This window comes from Chiloscyllium punctatum, chromosome 34 (genome assembly GCF_047496795.1).
Source record: "Chiloscyllium punctatum isolate Juve2018m chromosome 34, sChiPun1.3, whole genome shotgun sequence".
Taxonomy (NCBI): Eukaryota; Metazoa; Chordata; class Chondrichthyes; order Orectolobiformes; family Hemiscylliidae; genus Chiloscyllium; species Chiloscyllium punctatum.
The window spans coordinates 74,082,974-74,105,237 of record NC_092772.1 but is presented as its reverse complement, the minus strand read 5'-3'; the positions used below and the strand labels follow the sequence as shown (position 1 = coordinate 74,105,237).

Genomic DNA, 22,264 nt, shown 5'->3' with positions numbered 1-22,264 from the left:
TCGAGCTGAGTTTCAGTCCCATACGGCAAACCCAAGCTGTTCTGAACAACACAATCACCGCTGGGGGACAGCTCGATCAGGTCTCTGGCCCCACTGTGTTTCTGTGGGGGAGCAGTTATCACCTTCACCTCCCGTGGGAAGGATCGGTGCTTCAAATATCCCGGCAGGAAGAACGATCGGCTTGTGTGTGAACATAGGTGGAGGGAGTTACTCTCTGACCTGGTCAGTAAACCTTACTCTGTATGTCCCTGCCCATTCCTGCCGTTGTCGTGAAAGGGAATGCAATGGCAATTAATTGCCGTGTACGATTTTATTCGATACACATTCTTCCTCGTTTGGAATATAGGTGGATGTTTCCAGCACAGATCCTCACTGTTTTGAAGAAAGCAGTCGGCGGGCCCTGATACTTGCTACGTGTCAGATTGTGGACATAAGATACCTCCATTACACGTGGGGACACCTCCCACCTTGTACATGGCAGGTGCTCATGCGACTCAGCCAACGTTGTCTATCTTATCCGTTACAGACAAGGATGCCAGGAGACATAGTACATTGGGGAAACCGAGCAAAGGCTACGACAACGGGTGAATGGGCACCGCAGAACAATCAACAGACAGGAGGGTTCCCTCCCAGTTGGGGGACACTTCAGTGGGCCAGGACATTCAGCCTCGGACCTTCGGGTGACCATCCTCCAAGGTGGACTTCGGGACAGGCAGCAGAGGAAAGTGGCCGAGCAGAGGCTGATAGCTAAGTTCGGTACCCATAGGGAGGGCCTCAACCGGGACCTTGGGTTCATGTCACATTACAGGTGATCACCACTGCACTACACACACACAGATATTCCTACACACACAGTCTCACATACTCACGGACACAGGTACACACAGACGCGCACGCAGACACCCACACACGCCCTTACAGACACAAACACTCCCACACTCACACATGCACCCCCTCACAGACTTCAGATAACTCTGCACTCACTACACACACATACACTTTCTCACACTCACAACCCCCACCCCAGACAGACAGACAGACACACACACACACAGACAAAGACCCACAGACACACATATATTTTGTGGGGTGAATTTGTACTTTCAGGGTTACATTGTACTTTGCTCATAAACTGCATGCATTCATGCAAAACTCCGTGAACTCACTTTTTAGATTAGAATCAATCTAAACATCAGGTCATAGATAGAGAACACAGGGGGGCCAACACCTTGAACATATTGTCTAGCTATCACAATTATTAACAGCTAACCGGAGAATGCAACTTTAAAAAAGGTTTTGTGATTTACACATGAAAGAAGTGAAACTATCACTATATTCTAACAGATGAAAGACTTAACAGACAATCAATTTTTCAATGTATAATTTCAGATACATCACACTGTAAATTTTTGCTATAAATTCTGTGTTCCGATCGAGCCCTCCACTATCACCTCTGAAAACTAGTGTGTGCTTCCAATTAAACCTGTAGGACTATAACCTGCTGTTGTGTGATTTTTAACTTTGTATACCCCAATCCAAAAACGGCATCTCCAAATCGTGACAGTTTTCCAGATGGTGATCGATGGGGCTTTATTGCAGCCTCATCAGCAAACCTTGTTTTGCATTTAATCGCCCATCACTACTCTCGTGGTGAAAAGAAGTATAATTCCAAATAACTGCTGCATTAATTTCTTTTCAAATTTCACTGCGCAGTGGTGGTGAATATGTGGCGATGTCTCCAGCCCTGCTGGCCGTCCTGGTTAAGAGCGCAGTTATGAACATTCCTCTGTCTCGGCGCTACAGGGAAAATTACCCGCACCTATTCAGCCTCGCCCGACATTCCAAACTCGGCCAAACCTGGCAACCTGTTTGTCAGTATTCCCTGAGCATTTTCCCGTGATATCCTTTATTATTTTCAATCATGTTAATAACCCTGGCCCACATTGGTCTATACAGGACGGAAATGTCAGTGTTGGATGAAGAGCAGTGGCTCGGTGACTCAGTTGGGACCTCGTTGTTCCATTTGGGTCACATCCGAAACATCTCTAGTTCAAACCAGGCAGGAGCAACGTTGTTCCCTTGGGACAGGTGGATTGGTGGGAATGGAGCGTTCCTTCTGGTTGTTCTCATCAGTAAACCTGCCTTTGAATGAGCTCGCCCATATCTGCTGCCATGGTGAAAAGGAATACCATTCCGATTCATTGCTGGGTCAGACTTTGTTCAGTTTCTCTCCTCGGATAAAGTGAGGACTGGAGATGATGAAACGCTCCGGAAACAAACGGCGGTTCTCCTGCTGCTCGGATGCTGCCTGACCGGATGTGCTTTTCTAGCACCACACTTTCAACTAAGTTTCCCTCCTCCCGGGTCGACGATATGTGTCGATTGGAGATCTTCTCCCGCCGTCCATTTTAAGGGTACAGTAATCGGCACTGATCCTTTCTGCACCAAAACTGTCGCATTTGTTTTCCATCTGAAGACAGCCTGGTTCAGTGACAGGGAAAGGACCCATTTGCTCGGCTCACAGCGAACACTGGTTACCTGATGTCATCTCTGTCTAATGTATCCCAAAGTCGGCTCGGAAACGCCTCATTCAGACCCGAGCATTTCTAAACCTGCGAGAACCCAAAACCAGAAAACCTCAGTCATGGTTTGGAGCAGTTCACATATTGGAGTTTCCAAGGAGAAGGTATGGTTACCGCTCCTTCAGTCAACAACAGGAATGAAAAGATTCACATCCTCAGAAGAACTCCTTGACTCATGCTCTCATACAGTCACTAATATTACCGTGTGGTCTGAACCTGAATCCATGTTGTAACTGAAATTGAGGAACTGACAGACAGGCTGCCGAATGACATTGTATCCATTTAGTTTTCCTGATATCACAGAGTTTCAGCAAAGTATGAACAGGGAGGGAGACCAATCCAAGTCAAGTGCAGCCCTGGTGAAAGACCTTGTGTCTGATTCAGTCATCGACAAGAGACGTGAATGTGACTAAAGAGGGAGAGCTTTCCATACCGAGAACAAAGACCAATCATGTACAGTGAGCACCTATTTGACATCTCAGATCGCCTTTGACCTTCCCTGAATATGTGCAGAAACTGATTTTTGTCCGTCTCTAAGTAAGAACTGTTTGATTTACTAACAATAAGTGAGCCGCATCTCCTCGCTTCCCACACAGGTTTGTAACTCAGCTGGCAGCCAGCTGGCAGTTTCTCAGGGCTCTGCCGGACAATGTACGGTTAAGGACCAAGACAAGGAAAGATACAACTCTTACTGGTCCCGCGTTTTGAATAACTTCGCTACCTGTTTTACCATTCTCAGATTTCAGTGCTAAATCAGTTTTTATTTCAGATGAAGGAATTCCTTTCCTCAGAGTATACTGCAGAACTGAAGCCAATGTAAGAGAAGATTGCCCTTTTATGTGCCTTTGCATTGAAGAATGTTCAATCGTGAGATGTCTGGTTTTGCAAAAGTGGGGTTTGATTGCAAATCACACTGAGTAATATTGATACAGAAATGTATTTCCGAGTTACTGTGGTCATGTGGTTAAGGAACTGCACATATGGCCGTCCCTTAGTTATTTAAAACCCCTCCTTGGGAAGCAGCTGACCATAGGGTCCAATCCCAGCTGCGCCCGCTTGTTGTATTGAAGGCCCGTAGGTTCACCTTTTATTAAGTGTCGTGTTACTGATGAAGGGACTCAGCATCCTGTTTGAGTTCGAGCCTGTTATGGTTTGGTAAACCCACTCCTTTTTCCTGGGTTAGTTCCAGCAGTGCATGTTATCCTTCCTAACCAATACACCAACTTGGAGTTTCTTGCCGCTGTTCCAAAAGCACTCCTTCCTCTCCTCCACTTTTATTCTCTCGCCTTCATTCCAAGTTTGGTGGGAATAACGAGGTGAGGCAGGAGACACTGCAGAAAGGCCGTGGATGTTGTGGTTATGGCACAGAAACCACGGGTGGATCACCCTCATTCTCTGCTGTCGCCATTTCTTCATTTTACAGCATCATTAACGCCTCCATATTCTCCTTTGTTGTAGTTTATCTTCTATTGGATAAGGAATGTAACTTTAATTTCGAAAGGGTTACAATATTTTGAGGAAGAACCGGCTCCTTATATCACATCCAAGTGGCAGACGTATTATCCGTAGAGTGTGAGCCAAGTTTTCCAGTCTCCTGCCAGGTTCCAGAAAACCTCTCAGCAGCTCCATTCTCAAACTATCCCTGATCGTTAGGCTTTTCATAGAGTAGGAATGGGAAATGAGGGATATTGGCAAATAAAGGGTCAAAGAATATGATAAAGGGTGAGGTAGATACACAGAGATAAAGACAGAAAATTAGAGACTCATCTTGAGGGAGACCCTGAAAGAATCAGATCTCGGGCCGACATGGCTGCTAACTGGCTAAAAACAAATAGATTTTGATATCTATCCTCATTCAAGCGATAAAACTGACCACTATCCCGGCATTGTGGTCTAGAAATGAAGAACTAATCTGGTTCTGTCGTTGTGAATCATTGTCTCTGGTTCTCCCCACAGATGTTGTCAGGATTATTCAGTTTGCACGTCAATTCTTGTTTTTGGTTCAGAATTCCAACATCTACATCTCTTGGTTTTCTGTTCAACTTTAAAACGGTTGGCACAAAACCGATGTTCGGCCAGCTTTGGAAAAGTGGTCAGAAATATTCTTACCACGATGTGTGTGCAGAACAAAGCACGCATTCCTTGACCGGGAATAGAACCCGTGTCACGGCGGTGAGATCGCCAAATGCTGGCGACTAGACTACAAGGGAAGGCAGAAGGCGCCCTTGTATTTATTCAGAATGAAAACACTTTTGCCTTTTCATTTCTGATCAGTCTTGCTGCAGATTAGGTCCTCCTTGCCTTCGAGCTTTCACAGAGTGGGAAGAGACCGTTCGGCCCATCGTAGATTGTAGCTCATCAGGCATCCATGTATTCCAGTCCCAGTTTCTAGTTTGGGCTCAAAATTTTATGTGTCCTGATGTTTCCAGAGCAAATATCAACGCGATTCTCACTGTGATACGACAATGGGACTGAGGTCTGACATGGTCAGACTGTGTTGGAACCACCTTGAGGACCTGAACTTCATTTTCACCCACAGAGGGAGACACACAGAAACATATCCAGGGAGGAACAGATGTCTCAGGATCATACCAGCTCCTTGTGCTTAACTTCCGCTCTCTGCTCCACCCAACAGCTTCTCTGACAAAGGCAGCTTTAGGTGGAACACTCGCCAGTTTGACAGGCAATGAGAGATGTGGAGCAGAGCTGGAATTTAAAATGGACAATAGACCGAAATGCAAGTTTTAAATTCGAAACAACACTGATCCAAACCATTCAGATCCTCAGAACCTGACAAAACAGGACCAGCCTTACACCTGTCTGACATTGAGCTGTAATAGTCCCAAAAGCAACATTCCATTTGAAGACACACTGATCCTATCCCTGCAGCTCGAAAGAAGCGAAGGTAATAGCAACTGACAATATGTAATTGGCTGAACTAACACGTTACACTCGAGAAATGTAGGATGTAAACCTACAATCGTCTGATTCAAAGTCAGATGTTTTATCTATTGCTTCACTAGCCGGATGCACACACACACACGCGCTGGTCACCTTTCCATACGTGATGTAAACATGGACATCTGGGAAACAACATTCATAAAGTGATCACCCAGCAAAGATAATCCACTTTGTGTAACAGGGCCTTTCAATGGCAAAGCAAATACATTTGTCCTCAGGTACCTGCTTCTGTGTCGCCTGTTCTTCTGCTGGACGTCTCCAGCATTTTATTCACAGTCACTGCGCTGTCTTATGATGTACTCCACTGAAATGTACTTTCATACTTGGATTTAGTGTCACTTCCAGTCAAGGTCCTGAACAAATTCAGCGAGAAACCTCTGGTCATTTCCAGCATGGAATTTGGAATCAGACGATTTGAACGAAGGCTTTATTGGGGCCGCCTCATCACCGCAGATCAACGCCTCAAAACGAGCCGCTGTTAGTATCAAACTGTTCTGTACCTTCCTGTAGTAAATCAGGTTAGTACAGCTCCCCTTTCTTCACATTGAAACCAGGGCGGCAATATGAATTGTTTGGAAACTTAGGGAGAGAAACATTGCTGCTGAAGAAGATGATGACGTGAAGATCATACACAGAGTCTGGACAGATCAGGTCACAAGTGTTACTGTCAGCTTCAGTAGGGTCACTGGTTCGGAGTCTGAGTTTGTAATACCCAGACCTGGATACAATTCCCAGTCAGGAAATGAAGATTTATTTCTCTTCTTGTGAGTTATCTTATTGAAAACTAACTCCTGCTTCCTCACAGAACACTGACCCAGACCAACCCAGTGATTGTTTGTATCTATCTCGAAGGACAATAGCAACAGATACACGAGAGAACTGTAGCCACAAATCAGCCATCTCGGACCTCGCCTTTCTGAGTTGGAAATATCTCGCTGCTCCGACAGTGCTTTTGCGTCTAGATCCTGGAACTCCCTCCCGAACAGTATCATGGCTGTACCTTGAGTTCTTCCAGGGTTCTGTAAAGTAACTCAACATCTCAATCTCTGGAGTAAATAGGGATGGACAGTGATTCCTATCTCATTGAGTGGCGTCCTACGCCACGAATGAGTTTCAAACAGTGTGTTTCGATTTACTGTCGCGTGGAAACAGGCCCTTCGGGCCGACACTGTCCCTCCAGACAGTAACCCACCCAGACCCATTTCCCTCTGGCTAATGCACTTAATACATTTGGCAATTCAGCATGACCAATTCACCCGAAACTACACATCTTTGAACTGCGGACGGAAGCCCACGCAGACACGGGGAGGATATGTAAACTCCATACAGAGAGTTGCCGGAGGCTGGAATTGAACTTGAGACCCTAGTGCGGTTAGGCAGCAGTGTGAACCACTGAGCCACGTGCCACCGTGCCACCCCTACTCATTTAAAGTTACTCTGCATTAAGTATGGGACAACACTTGATCAATTGTCAGCTCCATACTTCATTCCCTATTTCGGGAAGGCTGACCCCACGATTAATGGGACGAGGAAAACTCCACTTGCTGCAACAGTGAGAAAACTGAATCCTCACCAGGAGGCGAACAGGGAAAGCAAAAAGAAAAGGCACTGTGTGTTTTCATCAGGAAACCGCTTTTGTCTTTTCATCTGTGATTATTTTAGCTGCAGATTAGTTTCTCCCTTTCTTCCGATTTTTTAAGCGTGAATAAGACCTTTCGGCCCATCTGCAGTGCGGGTCATTAGACTTCCATCTATTCTAGTCCCAGTTCCCATAAACCTGCGTTTCTGATGTTACCAGGGCGAATCTAAATGGGGTTCTCCCTGTGATCTTAAATGACACAACAATGGGACTGAAGTTGGACATGGTCACATTATGTTGTAACACCGCCGAGGAACTCAACCTCATATTTACCCACAGATGGAAACAAACAGAGGGCTCAGGATTAGTCCCATTCCATATGCTTCCCATCCGCCAGTTTCTCCGACCAGCTCACCGCAGCTGGTCAAAGAGGTCTGCAGCACAGAAAATGCCCTTCGGCCCATCAAGTCTGCACCAGTCGAAGACTGGTCGCTGACTGTTTTCATCTCGTTTTCCAACGGTTGGCTCGTAGTTCCAACAAAGTTGGGATGGAATTGTTCAATCCATAGTGTCTCAACTTTCTCTGGAGATTTCTGCATGTTTCACTCTGAAAGGCAGAGGGTTGCAGATTGCCCACATTCGCGACCTGTCTGAAATGTCTTTTTTCCCTTCTCCTGTGTTTTGTATGTGAAAGATGAAGATAGGGTGTAATCTCCCTTTTTATTTGTTGACATTACTGAATCGTAACCGGTAGGATTCCAGGCTGTGAGGGTAAAGTCGAATGAATTTCAAGTCCATTGCCTTAAACACACATCGACGATTACAGAACAACACTGTCCTCTTCATTTTCCAGGTGTCTCTCATTGTGGAGCTGAGGAAGAGTGAATCATTATCGGGTTGGTTTGAATCCAATCACTTCACAGTTTGTAAAAGCGTTAAATGTTGGTGCATGGTGGGACTGGTTGTATCATCCTGACAGATGGAACGGGCATTTATTTATAACCAAGAACAAGAATTGCAAGAGAAACTCAGCAGATCTTACAGCATCTATGCAGAGAAAATCAGAGACAACATTTCAAAACTTCATCAGAACTCGGTAATCTCCCACAGGTCCTGCCAAACCCGTTAGATTGGACAGCAGCTTCTGTTTTTGTTTCAGATTCCAAGAATCCACAGTTCTTTACATGAACCATTAAAGCAATGCAGAAACGTCTTTGTGGTTCCTCACACGAAAGGGTTCCGTTTGGAGAACATTTTCCTGACCCCACTCGACACACGAAACAGTGCAGCATCCAAAACAGATGCAGCAAGAACAACCATCGCTGTCGCCCTGGGGGCTCTTGAACCGGGAACCTTTCATTTAACAGCCCAATGCGCTGAAACCTTTAACCTCACACCTTGCACGATCCTCTAAAGCAGGCTGTGACTGACTTCCCACTTCAGACTGCCCTTCCCAGAACGTCAACTGTCCTCTATCAGTTTTACTTTGCCAGAATATAGACTGAGACATTCATTATGGCGACATGGGAACAGTCTGATCCCACCCACTACAGACACACCCATGACACTGGGAACCAGCTCCCCTCCAACCGGGACCATCTCCCTTCGAGCCTCCCAGTGTCTTGTGTGGTCCCGAGTTATTTCATTGATCTAGAGTCCAGATGAGATTTGTATTCTCATGTACAGGAACGAGAATTCTTTCAATGTATCCGATCAGTTCATGTGGTGTCCTCTTCAAGAAGAGGAAGGTGTCTTGACTGTTTCTGCTCAGCCCGACAGTTCACCTTTCTTCATTCTCCTCTGATTCCATTTCCCAAAGAGTTCCCGAAGATTCACAAAGCTGGGAACTGTGTTATAAGGGATGCGCCTTCAACATTTGTGCATCTGCCAACTGACGATATTTTCCCAAAATCTCTTCACAATCCTCTGTCTTACACCGTGTCCAGGGATGAGAAGTCCCGTTTTGTGGAGAGATTCCCGAGGCTGGTGAGTTTCTCTTTGGGGTAAAGATGGTTAACCGGCAATTTCCTGCGGCTGTTTATAATGATGGGAGTGGGAACCGTGGGCATGGGCACTTTGACGGGCAGGACCAAGTGTTACCCCTGACCAGAGGCAGTGAACAGAGGGACTGAAATTAAAGGAATCGAATGAAAAGCAGCACTTCTGGGCAGTACATTCACAGAATACTGCAGGAGCTCGATGGGTCTAGCAGTCTCTGTGAACAGAGAAACAGAAATAACGGTTGGAGTGTGGGATATTTCTTTTTGAGAACTCGAGCAGCCAAAGTCTAATCAAATGATTGGCCTGACTTGCAGAAGTTTGAGCGAGAATGTGCCCTGCAGGGGGTCGTTCAAGATGTAGTCGGCAGGTTTCGACCCTGCATGGGGACACATTAATGGATTACTAACCCATCTCCTTAATCACTGGGGCACGACAATTCCAGGAGGCACACGAGCTCCACATCTTTCTGCTCCAGAACACTCCGGTTTTCTCCAGCAGAGTATTGTACCCTGAACCCCCAGGACCAAGGTGAGGATGCCAACCCGTACACGGACAGGAACGGCAGTGAGAGTGAGGGCAACAGCTGCCATTGTCGTATGGACATCCACAAACACTCCCTTTGAAAAGGACTTTGTCCATATGAAAGTCTGTACAGCAGTATAACCCGGGGCCCAAACAGACTGCGCTGGGGATTCATATTCCAGACAATTTACGGTGGGCACCGTTTTCCCTGAAAGTGAGTGGGGATTGATATTTCATTGCTGATGTGAAACCAGATCCTACACTGAATCTGCTCGCCGGTTTTTGTTGCTGTGGTGAAACGGTGGGCAATCACGGTGTGAAACGTTGTTCTAGCTCTCTGGTTTCCTTCATTCCTGTCCTGGTCAGAGAGGCTGGGGATTGGTCCTCTCCATCAGATGGAGGGACCAGCGCATTGTTGACCCAATTTAATCAAGAATGGAATTGATCATCTTCACTTCTCATGGTTCATTGTTGTTCTGGTTTGTTGGATGTTACTTGAGCACTTTCTGGGACTTGACAATGCATTAAAGCTGCAGTATGTTTGGAAGCACGGTTTGGAATTGTCTCGCTGCCATTTGTGTGTGAGCAGTACATGACATGGATGACTCGCACTCCCTCAAAGTCAGCATGTCAGTGTGTCTGGCAATGGTTCCGCCTTTTCTGTTTTGCTTCTGTTCCACGCTAAGAGCTGTCAGTATTTGGATTCGCTGGAGTGCTGAGGGGGTCACACAATTTGTGTGGTATTTTTCTTCAGGCCAAACTCCACCCTCCAGGAAATATCGCCAAACGCGCTGAGTAACAAACAGCATGCGTTTTTTTTTTATCAAATGGCCTATTCCAGCTGGTGTCAGCTTCTGGAGCGTCTCAGAGTTGCCATTCACGGAAACAGACCCTGCTATCTAACGTGCCACTGCTAAACAAATAACCGAAATTAATCTAACCAATATTTGCCAAAATTTGTCCCTTATCTCTCCGAACCCTTTCAGATGCCTTTGAAATGTTGTGAGCGCACCAGTCTCTGACACTAAATATGACAATTCATTCTGTACACACGGAAATGTCTGTTTTCAAAACAAGTGTCCCTCACATCCCCTTTAAATATTACTGTTCTCACATTAAACCAATGTTATCTCGCTTTGAACTCATGTGCCTTGTGAAAAATTACTCCCTGACTCTTTTCTCTGTCCGTCTGCCTCCTGACTTTAAAATTCTGTAAGGCCATTCCTCTGCCCTGAAGCTCCAGGGAAAACTGTCGAAGTCTATTCAGCATCGTGCTATTGTCCAAACAGTGCAAACCTTGCAAACCCTTTCAAATACTTTCGAAATTGTTCCACGTTCGTTACTGAATGCGCGATCTGTTCGTGCCTGAAGGGAAGCGATGCTGAAACACTAGTAATGACAATTTTGGAAGCTTGTCTCCTTGCGGTAGCGTGGCCGAGTGGTCTAAGGCGCTGGATTTAAGCTCCAGTCTCTATCGAGTCGTGGGTTCGAATCCCACCGCTACCAAGTTGGGTGCTGTTCTGCTGCAGGCAATAGAACATAGGGAGCATATGTGTTTTCGTCGTTTTGGCTGTAGCTGCCCAGGCCTCTGATCCAGGCTGACTTGGAAAACAGTGTGAGTCCTTGTTGTCGGACCCTCCTCAAGACCTCTGCTTTCAGACATACTCGCGGCCAGTTTCTGTGTCTCAAATAGTCACTGCATTTGTCTGAAAGTTTGGTGGTTCGAGCCCGACCTTACCACCGAGCATCAACAATTTCAGTTCAAGCATTGAGACCAACCATATCCCGACACTGCAACCACAAGAACCCACCCGAGTCTGCAGCTGGATGTGGCCCCAATCTCTCCAAGCCCCCGCTGCCAACAGAAAGCGGCTACTGCAGCTTCAATCAGCGGCTTCCTGCTCAGCCCTGGGACACAGCACATGGAAAATCCTTCCCCAGGAACGGCTCTTCCCGTGTGAAAGGGACAACCATTCCACTTTAAATTGGACACGGCTTCAGAGGATTGTTCCTGTTCTTGGAACGTTTCATAAACAAAACTCCTGTCTCGCAAATAAGGAGGGGGAAAAGTTGTTGGCAGGAAGAATAGAGAAAGTGTTGACTGTGAGGACTCTGTCTCGTCAGCAGATAGGATTCCTTACACTCGAAACTGGAATGATTGGGTTTCCTTCGGGAATTTCCCAATTGATTTACCGTCTGCCAGAGAGACTGGGAATCACTCCGGAGACATAAAGATGAGGATAAAAATATGAAAATATTTATATTGAGTCTTAAATCCAGAGACAAGTGTTAAATCGATAATAATGTTCTGAAGGAATAATAGCTGAGAAATGGAAAGTGTGAATGATGACATTTGTGATTGGGAGGAATGAACTGGATTCTTGCAAATTGCAATGCCGGGTGAAATATGCTCAGTATGAAATCACACACTCATCAATCGTGAGCCAGGCCCAGCTACTTTAGTCGGTAGAGCATGAGATGCTTCATCTCAGGGCCGTAGGTTCCAGCCTCACGCTGGGCCCTTTCCCTCCTTTAAAGAAATCCATCTCTCTGCTCCCCTTGCAGTATTGCAACCCAGTGTAGGGGTTGGTTTGGACACGTCGATCCGACTGTGTTTGATCACACCTAGGTTTCTGAGTGAAAGCTGTCTCCACTTGCCCATAAGATGGAAGCCTATCTGCTGACGAGACAGAGTCCTCACAGTCAACACTTTCTCTATTCTTCCTGCCAACAACTTTTCCCCCTCCTTATTTGCGAGACAGGAGTTTTGTTTATGAAACGTTCCAAGAACAGGAACAATCCTCTGAAGCCGTGTCCAATTTAAAGTGGAATGGTTGTCCCTTTCACACGGGAAGAGCCGTTCCTGGGGAAGGATTTTCCAGGTGCTGTATCCCAGGGCTGAGCAGGAAGCCGCTGATTGAAGCTGCAGTAGCCGCTTTCTGTTGGCAGCGGGGCCTTGGAGAGATTGGGGCCACATCCAGCTGCAGACTCGGGTGAGTTCTTGTGGTCTCAATGCTTGGACTGAAATAATTGTGGTTCGGTGCTAAGGGCGGGCTCGAACCACCAAGCTTCCAGCCAAATGCAGTGACAATTTGATACACAGAAACTGGCCATGCAGATGTCCGAAAGCAGAGGGGTTGAGGAGAGTCCGACAGCAAGGACTCACACTGTTTTCAGACTCAGTTGACCTGAGCAGCGGCAAACACAACAACGAAAACGCAGACAGCCTACAGAGGTTCTGCTTTGTTCAGCTGTTTGCAGTGGAGCAACCGCTGGTAGCGGTGGGATTCGAACCCACGACTCGTTAGAGATTGGAGCTTAAATCCAGCGCCTTAGACCACTCGGCCACGCTACCACAAAGGAGCAGAGCGCCAAAATCTCATTACTAGCGTTTCAGCATCGCTTCACTTCAGGCACTGACAGATCGCGCATTCAGTAACGAACGTGGAACAATTTCGAAAGTATTTGAAAGGGTTTGCAAGGTTTGCACTGTTTGGACAATAGCACGAAGCTGAATTGGCTTCGGCAGTTTTCCCTGGAGCTTCAGGGCTGAGGAATGGCCTTACAGAATTTTATAAAGACATGAGGGAGACGGACAGAGAAAAGAGTCAGGGAGTAATTTTTCACAAAGTACTTGAGTTCAATGCGAGATAACTTTGGTTTAATGTGAGAACAGTAATATTTAAAGGGGATGTGAGGGACACTTGTTTTGAACACAGACATTTCCGTGTGTACAGAATGAATTGTCATATTTAGGGGCAGAGACTGGTGCGCTCACAACATTTCAAAGGCATCTGAAAGGGTTCGGAGAGATAAGGGACAAATTTTGGCAAATATTGGTTAGATTAATTTCGGTTATCTGTTTAGCAGTGGCAAGTTAGATAGCAGGGTCTGTTTCCGTGCTTGGCAACTCTGAGACGCTCCAAAAGCTGACACCAGCTTGAATAGACCATTTGATAAAAAAAAACGCTTGCTATTTGTTACTCAGCGCGTTGGGCTATTTTTCCGGGAGAGTGGAGTTTGGCTGAAGAAAAATACCACACAAATTGTGTTACCCCCTCAGCACTCCAGCGAATCCAAAAACTGACAGCTCTTAGCGTGGAACAGAAGCAAAACAGAAAAGGCGGAACCATTGCCAGACACACTGGCATGCTGACCTTGAGGGAGTGCGATTCGTCTATGTCATGTACTGCTCACACAAACGGCAGCGAGACAATTCCAAACCGTGCTTCCAAACATACTGCAGCGTGTTTGGCGGAGCTGGGAAGATGGTTTGCAGCATTTTCCTCACATTTCTGGGTGACATCCTCAGGGCTGCAGAGTCTGTTGTGAAGCGCTGCTGTCCTGGGGCAGTTGGAATTGATTTGGTTTCATTCCCGCTCCTTCCGGTTTTTGGGGTTACAGACTGGGTCCAGATGAATCTGTTTATTGATGGAATCCGCGGATGAGTGCCCTGCTTCTAGAAATTCTCTCTCTGCCTTCTGTTAGCCCTGTCATATTACAATTGTGCTGTTCTCACCAAACCTTGCCGTCTGGACGGATTACTACTCGGGACAGCTGGTCCGTGACAATTCGGGACTGTCACACAATATCTTTGCCAAGAATGGATATCCCCCCGATTTCATTCCCAGATGTCTGGCACACACGAAGTTCACAACGAGGATATTCCACCAGGCAATTTGAAAAGCATACTCCCCTTTATTAAAATAAATTGCTGGGAACTGACAGTCAGACTCCTCTGAACACACTGGGTTACAACAGACACATAAACCGACAGCCTCACTCAGACAAAACTCCCCAGAACACAACACCCAATACCCATCATGTACCAACGTGGCAGCATCTGTGGAGAGAAACAGGTTTAATGTTTCAGATTGACAGAACCAGACTAGTTATGCATTTTATTGTTTTAATGCTAGAGTAATTGTCTGTTTTACTTAGCAAATCAGCATATTTATCAGAATATTACATTAGTCGCGAAATGTCAACTTTCTGAATGTCAACCGACTTTTCTGGTTGTAATGCTGATTCCGTTGCCTTGAGCTGCTGAAACGCTGGCCTTCAATTGTTCTTTTTTATTCCCCTTTCTGTCAGTGAGCACCCATTTTAAATGGAGAGTTTCTATTCCGTTGCCTTGAGCTGGTGAAACGCTGGCCTTCAATTGTTCTTTTTTATTCCCCTTTCTGTCAGTGAGCATCCATTTTAAATGGAAAGTTTCTATTTTCAGGCTCGCCCTCAATACGCGTCTCTACTCGTCTATCATTTCCTCTGCGTATCAACCTCACTCTCTTCCACATGCCCCCACTCTCTGTCTATCAATATCCCTTATTTTCCATTTCTGCTGTGTGAAAAGTCTGACATTCGGAGATAGTTTGAGAGTAGACCTCCTAAGCATAATTGCCAAAATTGTTTGGTGCATTAGCCAAAAGGAATTGGGTCTGTGTGGGTTACTCTCTGGAGGGATAGTGTGGGGCCGATGGGCCTGTTTCCAAGCGATAGGGAATCTAACCACCCTGTTCGAAACTCATTCGTGGCGTAGGACGCCATTCAATTCCATTCCAGGATCTAGAACCAAAAGCACTGTCGGAGCAGCGAGATATTTCCAACTCAGAAAGGTGAGATCCGAGATGGGTGATTTGTGGTTACAGTTCTCTCGTGTGTCTGTTGCTATTGTCCTTCTAGATAGATGCAAACAATCACTGGGTTGGTCTGGGTCTGTGTTCTGTGAGGAAGCAGGAGTTAGTTTTCAATAAGATAATTCACAAGAACAGAAATATATCTTCATTTCCTGACTGGGAATTGTATCCCAGTCTGGGCGTTACAAACTCAGACTCCGAACCAGTGACCCTACTGCAGCTGACAGTAACACTTGTGACCTGATCTGTCCAGACTCTGTGTATGATCTTCACGTCATCATCTTCTTCAGCAGCAATGTTTCTCTCTCTAAGTTTCCAAACTATTCATATTGCCGCCCTGGTTTCAATGTGAAGAAAGTGGAGCTGTGCTAACCTGATTTACTGCAGGAAGGTACAGAACAGTTTGATACTAACAGCGGCTCGTTTTGAGGCGTTGATCTGCGGTGATGGGGGGGGGGGGGGCACAAATAAAGCCTTGATTCAAATCGTCTGATTCCAAATTCCTTGTCGGAAATGACCAGAGGATTCTCGCTGAATTTGTTCAGGACCTTTACTGGAAGTGACACTAAATCCAAGTATGAAAGTACATTCCAGTGGAGTGCATCGTAAGATAGCGTAATGACTGTGAATAAAATGCTGGAGACGTCCAGCAGAAGAACAGGCGACACAGAAGCAGGTACCTGAGGACAAATGTATTTGCTTTGCCATTGAAAGGCCCTGTTACACAAAGTGGATTATCTTTGCTGGTTGATCACCTTATGAATGTTGTTTCCCAGATCTCCATGTTTACATCACATATGGAAAGGTGTCCAGCGTGTGCGTGTGTGCATCCGGCTAGTGAAGCAATAGATAAAACATCTGACTTTGAATCAGGCGATTGTAGTTTTACATCCTGCATGTCTCGACTGCAACGTGTTAGTTCAGCCAATTGCATGTTGTCAGTTGCTATTTTCTTAGGTTCTTTCGAGCTGCAGTGATTGGATCAGTGTGTATTCAAATTAAATGTTGCTTTTGGATAATATTTTGAGCCAAAACTAGAAACTGGGACTGGAATACATGGATGTCCGATGAGCTGCAATGTACGAAGGGCCGAACGGTCTCTTCCCACTCTGTGAAAGCAGAAGGCAAGGAGCACCTAATCTGCAGCAAGACTGATCAGAAATGAAAAGGTAAAAGTGTTTTCATTCTGAATAAATGCAAGGCCGCCTTCTGCCTTCCCTTGTCGTCTAGTAGCCAGCATTTGGCGATCTCACCGCCGTGACACGGGTTCTATTCCCGGTCAAGGAATGCGGGCTTTGTTCTGCACACACATCGTGGTAAGAATATTTCTGACCACTTTTCCAAAGCTGGCCGAACATCGGTTTTGTGCCAACCGTTTTAAAGTTGAACAGAAAACCAAGAGATGTAGATGTTGGAATTCTGAACCAAAAACAAGAATTGACGTGCAAACTGAATAGTCCTGGCAACATCTGTGGGGAGAAACAGAGACAATGATTCACAACGACAGAACCAGATTAGTTCTTCATTTCTAGACCACAATGCCGGGATAATGGTCAGTTTTATCGGTCGAATGAGGATAGTTATCAAAATCTATTTGTTTTTTGCCAGTTAGCAGCCATGTCGGCCCGAGATCTGATTCTTTCAGGGTCTCCCTCAAGATGAGTCTCTAATTTTCTGTCTTTATCTCTGTGTATCTACCTCACCCTTTATCATATTCTTTGACCCTTTATTTGCCAATATCCCTCATTTCCCATTCCTACTCTATGAAAAGCCTGACGATCAGGGATAGTTTGAGAATGGAGCTGCTGAGAGGTTTTCTGGAACCTGGCAGGAGACTGGAAAACTTGGCTCACACTCTACGGATAATACGTCTGCCACTTGGATGTGATATAAGGAGCCGGTTCTTCCTCAAAATATTGTAACCCTTTCGAAATTAAAGTTACATTCCTTATCCAATAGAAGATAAACTACAACAAAGGAGAATATGGAGGCGTTAATGATGCTGTAAAATGAAGGAATGGCGACAGCAGAGAATGAGGGTGATCCACCCGTGGTTTCTGTGCCATAACCACAACATCCACGGCCTTTCTGCAGTGTCTCCTGCCTCACCTCGTTATTCCCACCAAACTTGGAATGAAGGCGAGAGAATAAAAGTGGAGGAGAGGAAGGAGTGCTTTTGGAACAGCGGCAAGAAACTCCAAGTTGGTGTATTGGTTAGGAAGGATAACATGCACTGCTGGAACTAACCCAGGAAAAAGGAGTGGGTTTACCAAACCATAACAGGCTCGAACTCAAACAGGATGCTGAGTCCCTTCATCAGTAACACGACCCTTAATAAAAGGTGAACCTACGGGCCTTCAATACAACAAGCGGGCGCAGCTGGGATTGGACCCTATGGTCAGCTGCTTCCCAAGGAGGGGTTTGAAATAACTAAGGGACGGCCATATGTGCAGTTCCTTAACCACATGACCACAGTAACTCGGAAATACATTTCTGTATCAATATTACTCAGTGTGATTTACAATCAAACCCCACTGTTGCAAAACCAGACATTTCACGATTGAACATTCTTCAATGCAAAGGCACATAAAAGGGCAATCTTCTCTTACATTGGCTTCAAACAGATATTTGTATCTGTTTAAAAAACAGGACAAAGGGGAAGTTGTTCATTCTCTTGGGGAGTATTGATGGATTTAATACACACAGTGGTAATCTCACACGAAGAGGAACAGTGTCATTGCCATGAATTGCACAGGAATGGTGTGTGAGCCAATGTAAACAGTTTGCAGTAAAGGCTGACCCATTAGCAGCGACACTGAGCCTTGCACCACCAGATCCAGACTCACTTCCTGCCTCATGCCTCCCAGTCATCATTGTCATTCACGTCAATTTCACTTCCCTGCTCCACTTCTCAACTTACTACCGATCTCCTGAAGGTGTCCGATTGGAACCTACCACTGTTAGAAACGCATTCCTGGGATAAAGATATGACTCAATGGAATAGGACTCGCTGTCCATCCCTAAATCCCCCAGAGATGGAGGATATGAGTTGCTTTTGTGAACCATTGAACTCCTTCACACGGAGGTACAGCCATTATGCTGCAAGTGCGGGATTTCCTGGATTTACACCCAGAGACACTGAAGGAACACCAACATATTCCCAACTCAGGAAGGTGAGATGATTGGAGGGAGATTTGAAGGGGTCACTATCGTATCTGTCCACTGTCATTGTCCTTCTACATGGTTCAAGTAATCACTGGGCTGATTCTGGAGTGATCCCGGTCTGTCTTCTGTGTGGAACGGGGAATGCGTTTTCATTCAGACAATTCACATGAAGAGAATTAAACCTTCATTCCCTGAATGGGAACTGTATCCATGTCTGGACGATACAAACTTTGACTCCACAGCACGGGCCCCCGGTAATGCTGACAATATCCAAAGCGACCTGAATTGTACACACCCTTGTGCCTGTCCTTCCCTTCATAACCACCTTCGGCAACAAAGTTTCTCTCTTCAATTTTGCAAATGCTTCATATTATCGCCTTGGTTTTCAAAATAAAGAAAGTGGAGCTGTGGGAATCTGATGTTGGTCAGTCGGTGTAATGCAGGAATGTACAGAACAGGTTGACGCGGGCAGAGACCCGTTTTGAGGCGTGAGGTTGAAGTGAAGGGGTTCCACCAATAAAAAGCACTGTTCATCTCGTCTGATTCTCCATCCCGGGATTCAAATCAACAGAGGTTTCTCGCTGGACTGGTTCAGGATCTTGACGGGAAGAGGCCATGACGCAAGGTATGAAAAGATATTTCACTGGAGTGAATCAAAAAATCGCGGAGTGACTGTGAATAAAATGTTGGCAACTTCCAGCAGAGGCGCAGGCGACACTGAAGCAGGGACCTGAGGGTAAATATGTTTCCTTGGGCATTGAAAGACATTGCTTCACGGAGTGGGACATCCGATGGGAAACAGTGACGATAATTATTTTTACTGATTGTTCACCTTGTGAATACTGTTTCCCCCGATGTCCATGTTTCCATTTCATATCGACTCCCTGTCGGACCTCCGGCTGCCGCTGGGACACTGACATCATGGATAATGGCTCTGACTTTTGGTGAATCGAATCCTTCCTGATTTGTGTGCAATGTACTGCAGGGATTGGATCAGTGGGTCCCGAATTTGGGAGTATTGTACCTCAATGTGCGACAGATTTTGAGGAGCTGCAGACTTTGGATCAGAGTTTTTTCAAATTTGAAAGTTGCATGTGAGGCAATTGTCCATTTTAAATTCCAGCTCATCGCAACGTCTCTCATTGTCTGTAAAACTGGCTTTAGTTACACCTAAAGCTGCCTTTTGTCGGAGAAACGTGTGTGTGTGTGTTTGGTGGAGGGGGTGTCTTAAGTTGGTGGAGAGCGGTACTGAAGCACAAGTAGCTGGTATAATCCCGAAACCTCTGCACTCCCCCCACCCCCCACCTCCGGGAATGTGTGTCTGTGACTCACTCTATGGGTGAAAATATGACGTGATTTCACTTCGGTATGACGGTGTAGAACTCACTCCCATTGGTGTCTCGTTTAAGATCACAGGGATAATCTTTTCTGAATTTTGCGTTGAAAACATCAGAACACACAAGGTATCGTGCCAAAGCTGGACACTGGATCGAAAACAGATGGCTATCTGATGATCCATACTGCACGATGGGCCGAATGGTATTTTCCGACTGTGTTAAAAAAACCTCAAAGACAACGAGAAACTAATGTGCAGCGAAAATGATCCAAAATGAAATGCATAAGTGGTTTCATTGAGAATAAATGCGACAGTTTCTGTCTCCTTCCCTTTTAATCTCACGGTTAGGAGTTGGTGCACTATCTGAAGGGGAAAGGGTGATTCCTGGTCAGGGAATGGGCGATATGTTCTGCAAAGATATCTTGCTAACAGTATTTCTGACCGATTTTCTGAAGCCGTCAGGTCATTGGTTTTGTCTCAAACGTTGTTAAGAATAACATGAAACAAAGAACTGCAGATGTTTGAAATCCGAACCAAAACCAAGATTTGATAGAAAAACTCAGTAGGACAGTGGAGAGAAACAGAGTTAATGGTTCATATCAGCAGAGCGAGGTTACTTCGACATTTCTGTATTATATTTTTGGTAAAATGATCAGTTATCCCAGTCAGGATATTTACCAAAATCTTTCATTAACTTACAACCGTCAATGTTGAAAATTCAAAATGACGTGATTGGCTGTAAGAATCCTTCCGTTACCCGGAGCTGGTGAAAGGCTGTGCTTAATCGTTCCCTTTTTATTCCTATTTGTTTCTGTCAGTCAGCAGCCATGTCGATTGGAGAATTGGTCCTTTCAGTATCTCCCTCAATATGCGTCTCCATCTTTCTTTCTTTCTCTGTGAATGTCCCTGACCCTCTTTCACATTCTCGGACTCTCGGTCTGCCCCATATTCCTCATTTCCCATTTCTGCTCTTTGAAAAGTCTGATATTCGGAGACAAATTGAGAGTGGACCAGCTAACAGGCTTTCTGCCCCCTCGGTAGCATGTGTGGGATTGGGCTCACATTCTCCGAATAATGTGTCTGGCACTTATTCCTGAGGTGAGGAGTCATTCCTTCCTCCAAATATTACGATCCTTTCGAGTTCTAAATAGACTTCATAATCCACAAGAAAAGAAACCGCAATCACAGTGCAAACCACAACGACAGGAGAACAATGAAGTATTTCCTGTTGGTGTGGAATGAATGAATGTTGACAGCAGAGAATTAGGGTGAACAGCTCTTGGTGTCTGCGCCATTACTGCAACATTCACCGGCGAGTCTGCCATGTCTCCTGGCTCACCTCGTTATTCCCAACAAACTGGAAATGAACGAGGCGTAATAAAGGAGGAGGAGAAGCAGAAGTTCTTGTCAAACACAGGAAGGAAACTCCAGATTGAATTAATAGTTCGGAAGAAACAATATCCACTGGAGGAACTAAACCAGGGAGCAGATCAGGATCACCAAAATAGGCTGACACTCAAACAGGACGCATGGTTGACTGATGAGCAACACTGACTTGGGAGATTTTGAAACAACCATGTATTTGGTAAAATACTCAGGCACCACTACGATGTGAAATCTTGGTGGGCTGTTTATGATGTGGGTAAGTTCACGAACTGAGCCACGGCACCACACCACAAGTGGTTTTCTCATCCCAGTTCCTTCACCAATTGATAACAGGAACTGGGAATTGTGTTTTTGCTGCATTAATGTTGCTCAGTGAGAATTGCACTCAAACCCACTTTTGCAAAGACAGTTTATGGCTGAACGTTCTGCACTGAAATTGTACAGAAAAAGACAATCTCCTCTTCCATTGGCTTCAAACTAATATGTTCAACTGTTTAAACTGACAGGATAAAGAGAATGTATTCATCCTCTCAGGGCCCATTAACCCTGTTAATATACACAGGGAACCTCACAAAAAGAGGAACAGGGTCATTGTGCTAAACTGACCTGAACAGGGTGTGAGTTAGTGTAAACAATATGGAGTAAAGATTTGGAGGTGCCGGTGTTGGACTGGGGTGGACAAAATTAAATAATCACACAACATCAGGTTATAGTCCAACAGGTTTATTTGATAGGACCACCTTTTGGAGCGCTGTTACTTCATCAGGTGGTTGTGGGGCATAACATCATACCACACAGAATTTATCGTAAAAGATTACAGGGTGATGCCACTGAAATAAAATATTTAAAACTAAAGTGGATTGTCTGTTCAGTCTGTATACTTTTAGAAATACCATGTTAGATTTTGTTCTTTCATATGTAAACCGTACGTAAAAATAGCTAAATTCTCAGGTAAATCTTTAACAATAGGTGCCCCCTCAGCTCAGATTGAGCCTTGAAGGTGTGAGGTTGAAATCTGCCTGTGTCCCAATGTTCTGTCGTGGCAGAAGCTGGGGGTACCCTGCCTCATGGCTTTCAAGATGTATATGACATCGGC

The 22,264-nt window shown here is 45.4% G+C and overlaps 2 non-coding genes across 2 annotated transcripts; one reads left to right on the top strand and one right to left on the bottom strand.

The window, feature by feature from the left end:
* The first annotated feature begins 11,069 nt into the window (after positions 1–11,069).
* On the top strand, positions 11,070–11,151 carry trnal-uaa (transfer RNA leucine (anticodon UAA)). Its single transcript has one exon. It is a non-coding gene; the product is annotated as a tRNA-Leu (tRNA).
* Positions 11,152–12,918: 1,767 nt separating this feature from the next.
* trnal-uaa (transfer RNA leucine (anticodon UAA)) lies at positions 12,919–13,000 on the bottom strand. The gene has a single exon. It is a non-coding gene; the product is annotated as a tRNA-Leu (tRNA).
* Between the last annotated feature and the right edge of the window lie 9,264 nt (positions 13,001–22,264).